Consider the following 6,481-nt stretch of genomic DNA (forward strand, 5'->3'; position numbering starts at 1 on the left):
CAAAGATTTTGTTAGAAAAGATTTTAAACGCTCAGACTTATCTGGTTTACTTTCAGAAAACCGATGTGGTTTCTCTTATTCATGTCGGTTCCTTACAGAACCAATGTGAAGGATTGATATTTTTGTAAATTTTTTATTATTAAATCTTTTAATATTGGTTGACATCAAAAGTCATTAATTTTTTTTATTTTTTAAGTATTATTACACATCAATCATACACATAATTGACGTGAAATCTAAAAAATTTTAACAAAATTTTTTTACATTGTTTTCCATGTCAATGTTTGTAACAACTGATGTAAAATATCTTTCCACAACATTTTTTTTGAAGAACCAACATTAAATGTGTTCACTTTATTTACAAATATGCCGCCACCTTTTTTTTTAACAAGGGTTTTTGTAATAATTGTTAAAAGGCGACGTTAATTACAATTTTTGTAATAGTGGTTGTTCTAATGCCTGAAAGATAAAGTTTCCTAGCCCCTCAGGCAACCTAGCAAGGTTTGCACATAGCAACCTAGCTCCTTAGGCAAGCCACAACCCATCCCTATGTGCAAACCTTTACCAAATGTTGGCAGGGAATATGGCTCTAAAGCACCCAAATGCTTTAAATGCCAATGATTTAGCCACATCACTACAAACCATCCTACTCAAAGGGTTGTCACCATCAAGAAAAGGCAAGTTTATGAAGCGCTTGAAGAAGATGAGAAAGAGACTATGTCTTATGAAAACGAGTTAGTATATGATGAAGAGGATGATGAGGAAGGGAATCTATAAAGTTGAGAGATAAAATTGACTCACAATTAAGTTTCAAGACATTTGTAATCTTTCGTGTATAGTTTAAGGACAAAAATGATCCTTAATTCTTTTAAAAATACCATATGTTTAGTAAAGAGAAATAAATAAATATATTTAAGGAGTAAAATAATTCAGAGTAATTTGGGAATATGCTTCACTGATGAATCATTATATTTTGTCTCCTTTAAAAATTATCAAAATAAAAATGTAAAAAAAATTAAGAGAATTTAATTTTGAATCATGTCAAACATAAGAAAGCGGCATAACTCCTTCCCAGAATTATTTTCCCATTTACAATTATAATTTTTTCCATTAAATAAAGTGTCAGAACTAGGTGGGGCATTTGCCAAGAGCAATAACTCCAAAGTCCTCAACCGAACCAATGAAAGGGACAAAAGTGGACCCCAAATAGTGCCCTGTGAGGTCAGACCCGTGCCTAATTGTCTTTAGTGCGCACCTAGGTTCAGAACGATGTCTATCAGCGTGTCATCAAGGTCAGTGTAATAAAAAAAAAAAAAAAGGTAAGTGCAGTAATTATTAGAAATGGCGTAAAATGACAAGGAGAAATAAATGAAATAAATAAAGTGACCAAACTTTAGTGTCTTTGGATATCAAACTTTCAGCGAACTTTTGGGATGTGAGAATTTGTCTGGATGTTTTTTGATGGGCATAATGTACTTTTTGGATGTACATTACAAGAACCCAAAGTTTTTAGGGGAAAACATCTACAATAATGTATTTTAATATATTTTTATTAATTATGGAACAATCTTAACAAAAGTGAATTGGTGATTTAGTAGCAATGACTTTAGACCATCATATATCGGTCTTAGGTTTGAATCTCTGATGCATAAAGGGGGGAATTTTATTTTTTGCTTCATCCAAGGTCAAATTACTGTATTACCCTAAAAACATCACAGATGAGAAAACGCTTGCACCAGTCTTCATTTTCTTCTTGCTTCTCTTATCTTCAGCTTCAAAGAATCTAGAGCGTTCATTGACAGATCTAGAGCGTTCATCGCCAACGACGACAATGACGATGGCAGATGTCTGTAATATTTTGGTGGGAGGGTTGAAGCCGATGATGTTAATGGTGAGGGCTCAAATAGCGTTCCCGGTCGTCAATGTGCTTTACAAGCTTTTCGTCAATGATGGCATGAACGTGAGAGTCTTTGTTGCCTATTTCTTTCTCTTCTCCATCATTTTCATGCCTCTTCTTGCTTTCATTTTGGAATGGTCAATTTCGTATTATATTTGAAAATAGGTTCAATGATGACGAAAGGTAAATAAATTGCAGGAAGAAGAGACCAAAGATGACTTGGAAGATACTGTTTCAATCATTTCTTTGTGGTTTATTTGTGCAAGTAAATCAAATTTGTGTGTTTAGGCTTTTCTGTTCATATTGGAATAACTAGCTAGCTTAAATATAATATATTTATTTGGTATATTATATGAGATAAATATATTTTTTATAAGATATATAAAATAAAAAAAACTATAAAATGATTCTTTTACCCTTAATCACAAAAAAAAAAAAAAATCTCCAGATCACCCTTCTTTCTTGATGATGGCATTCCAACAACATCACCATTGCGCAAATTGTTTAAATATGTATTTTATAATAACAAATCATGTGTGTGTGTGATGAAAATAAGTGGTATCAATAAATTTTATCAGTTTTACTATTTAAAAATTATACTTCTAAAGATAATTTTCTTATTAATTCTTTATATAATTAATTAATTAATAAATAAAAAGTTGATGCGTGCCCAAAAATATCTTCCAACTGAACCAATCATATATAGTTATTGCCTAAGGAAAAGGAGACCAAAGAGGAATAGTTGCATAATAACTTGACAAAGAATGATATTAAAAGCTATATATATATATATATATATTTAATTAATTGCAACACTAACTTTGAAGGAGTTAAATAATAGAAAATCTTAAATTTGGCAAAGCCCTTTGGCTTCAACACATAGTATAGAAAAAGAAACAGCAGAGAAGAAGAAGAAAATAAAATGGACTTAATACACTATCAAATCTAAACTCATGAGATAGCTAGTAGCTAGTCTATAATTGATAAAAAAAAAATTAGATAAGCATATATGTATAATTTTCTTAAAAATGATTGTTTTATTAAGCTCGACCTTATTTAAATGGTTAAAGGCCAAACCTTTAAGCCCTTGTTATTAACAAAAGTTAAATTTGATCATTTGTTAACCAAAAAAAGACATAAAAGAATGATCCAAATAAAGTTTATAGAAAATGACCACTACAATTTTCTTGGTCCTATTCTGTAATTTTGATATCATTTTTTTATTATTTTTTATCAACTAATGATCAAGGTTAACTTTTATGTTAGTATGAGCAATGATATTGCACTTCTTTCAAAAGTTGAGAGAAAATACTGCACCAAAAATAAGTTTAGATCCTAAACATACCTAGACCTGTAGTTTAGGAGGCCAATATATTTTTCATTTAACCCTTTTGAAAAAATAAAATCTCCTCAAATTTCCCTAATTCTTCTTATTAGTTACATGAATTAAATTTCTATTTATTAATTACACATTCGCTCAAAAAAATTTCAAACTACACCAATTTTTTATTCTATTTTTAGAAAATTTTATTGTCTTTGAAAATAAAATATATTTAAAAGTATGTTTCATGAAAATTTTGTATGACTTACTCATTAATTTCTATTTTAAAAAATATTCATATAATTTCTTATCTTCGAATGTCCAAACTCAAAATCTAATTGCAAATATAATGATAAAAAATTATTAGTTTGAATCTATATGTATGTAACATATTTATCTATCAAAAGAAGTTAGTCTTTCCTCAACAACAATTATTTGCCTTTTTTTAATAATTTTTTTTTTGCTCTAGACATGGTTTGTTTGATATTATTTTGTGACATAAATTAAATAAAGTAAATAATATTGTGATGCATATATAACTTATTATATACCTAGAGGATCATTATCACAAAACTTAAACATGGAAGCATTGGCTTTAACATTAGCAACATTTGCTCCAGTGATGGCCAACATAATTAGTTCCAACCATCACCTTTATAATGACTGTCTGTTTTCCATGAGTTTCCTTGCACTTAGAACTTTCTTTCTTTTTTTTATCACAATTTCTTATATTTCTTAGTCCAATCCTTGGTTTCTCTTTGTTCTTTTTCTCACAAATATATAACTTTGATTAATTAGGTTCTGTGATGCATGATTTATCTTATAAACATTGAACAGTTTTTAAATTTCATCTCCACAAAAGTTTCCCTCTTTTATGGTTCTTCACGTAAACCTTTTTTTCCCTCCAACCAACTCAACTTTTGTTTACAAGAAAATGTAATTTTTGGTTACTAAATGTTTAATTAATTATCAATTTAATCTTTGAACTTTGTAGAACAACTCAGTCCTTCTAGTTTCTTAACTTGAAACAATAGTTTTTTGATTTAGTACAACTCATCCCTTATATTTTCTTAACTCAATAAACTACAAGAACTAAATCAATAATTAAGAGAACATTTAAGGAGTAATTAAATTGCTACACAATAATATCACCATAAATTAACATGTAAAATTTACAAATTATGAATTATAATATGACTTATTCATGGAATTATGATAAAGAGCTTGGAAAATTTGGGTTTAAGAACAGCATCAGGAAAAGCCAAAATCATTAGAACAATAAGAGTAAGTGGGGCTATGACTTTAACATTCTTCAAAGGTTTAGAAATACACACAGTCTACTTCCACGACATGCTTATGCATCATCATAACAAACATGTGGCATCACCACCATCTTTCTCTGGTGGTAACACTGTCTTAGGTGCTCTTTGCACCATAAGAAGCCACTCTAGTTATGCTTTGTGGCTCATCATTCAGGGCTTCTTCTTTATATTTGATTGTTTTATTTCTTTTAATTTTCATTTAATTTGTCATTTTGCTGCGAATTAAACTTATTTTTTCTTGGGTTATTGCATTAATACAGACAAAGATGATTGAGAGTTACCCATGTCATTACTCAAGCACAACTTTGATAAGTGTGGCTGTAGCTATCATGTCTATTGCCTTTACTCTCTATCTCAAAAGGTAAATAACTCAATGGAAGTTGAGTTGGAATATTAGGCTTCTCACTCTAGCTTACTCGATATATATGTTATTGTTGTTCATATTAATATGAGAAGTGTTTTTTTGGATTAATCAATTTTTTAATGAGGTGAATTTTTATAATAATAATGAATATAGGAAATAGTTGTGTCTGGACTAATGGTGGTGGCAGTGGCATGGCGTATGCATATGAGAGGCCCTCTTTATGTCTCTACTTTCAATCCTTTCATGTTTGTCTTTGTGGTCTTGGTTGGTTGTTTCATGTTGGATGAGAAGCTACATCTTGAAGGCACAAACTTCTTCTTCCCAATTTTATAAGATAGTTTTTTAGTAATTTGATGTTATATAATAGAGGATGTTTTAAAAAATAATGATTCATCAATTAATCTTCTTCTAAAATAAAAATTCTTTCTTGCTTTCACTCTAATGAAAAAAAATTAGATTTCAAATTATAGTGAATTGATTTTATTGATATTTATAATTTGTAAAAAGAATCTTATAAAATAGATAGAAAGAATAAATATTTACGCTTGCCCTTCACTTGCAAGCTCACAAATACATGTCCACCACATACATTTTCTTTCTCAAACATTTACTATTGCTATTTGTTTTTAGCTAGTAGCACAAGTACACATTATATTATACAATAACTCACTTTATGATTCATAATTTTTTACTACAAATTTGTAGTGTAATTAGAGGGGCATTGATAATATGTGAATTATATAGAGTTCTATGAGGAAAAAGTAAAGAGATGGAGAAGATGAATCAACTTGTTGCATCTCAAATCCTTTAAGAAATTATAGCGAGATCTCTCACAGAAGATGAATCTATCCCTCATAACAATAACAACAACAACAATAATAGTAACAAGCACATGGGAGATCTCACTATTATTGTTGTTATGAGAAATAGATTCATCTTCTATGAGAGATTCGCTATAATTTCTCGAAGGCTCTGAGATGCAACAAGTTGATTCATCTTCTTCATCTCTTTACTTTTTCCTCATAGAACTTCATATAATCCACATATTATCAATGCCCCTCCTAGTACACTGCAAATTTGTGGTAAAAAATTATAAATCATAAAGTGAGTTATTGTATATAATGTGCTCTTGTGCTATTAGCTAAAACAAATAGCAACAATAAATGTTTGAGAAACAAAATATATGTGGTGTGCATGTGTTTGTGAGCTTGCATGTGAAGGGCAAACGTAATTATTAATTCTCTCTATCTCACGTTATAAGATATCTTTTAAATTATAAATATCAATTAAATACAATTTAAAATATAATTATTTTCATTAGAGTGAAAGCAAGAAAGAGTAATTATTTTAGAATAAGCTTAATTAATGAATCATTATTGTTAAAACATTCTATATTATATGACATCAAATTACTCCAAAAAAATCTATAAAATCAAGTGGAAGAAGTATGCAACTTTCAAGATGTAGCTTCTCATCCAACATGAAACAACCAGTCAAGGCCACAAAGACAAGCATGAAAGGATTAAAAGTAGAGACATAAAGAGGGCCTCTCATCTGTACACCATGCCATCACTACC

The 6,481-nt window shown here is 29.4% G+C and overlaps 1 pseudogene; it reads left to right on the plus strand.

The window, feature by feature from the left end:
* Positions 1-583: 583 nt before the first annotated feature.
* Positions 584-5,237, plus strand: LOC129304750 (WAT1-related protein At1g68170-like; annotated as a pseudogene).
* Positions 5,238-6,481: the final 1,244 nt, after the last annotated feature.

This window comes from Prosopis cineraria, unplaced genomic scaffold (assembly GCF_029017545.1).
Source record: "Prosopis cineraria cultivar Desert tree isolate PC_DT_omini unplaced genomic scaffold, ASM2901754v1 PC3, whole genome shotgun sequence".
Classification (NCBI taxonomy): domain Eukaryota; kingdom Viridiplantae; phylum Streptophyta; class Magnoliopsida; order Fabales; family Fabaceae; genus Prosopis; species Prosopis cineraria.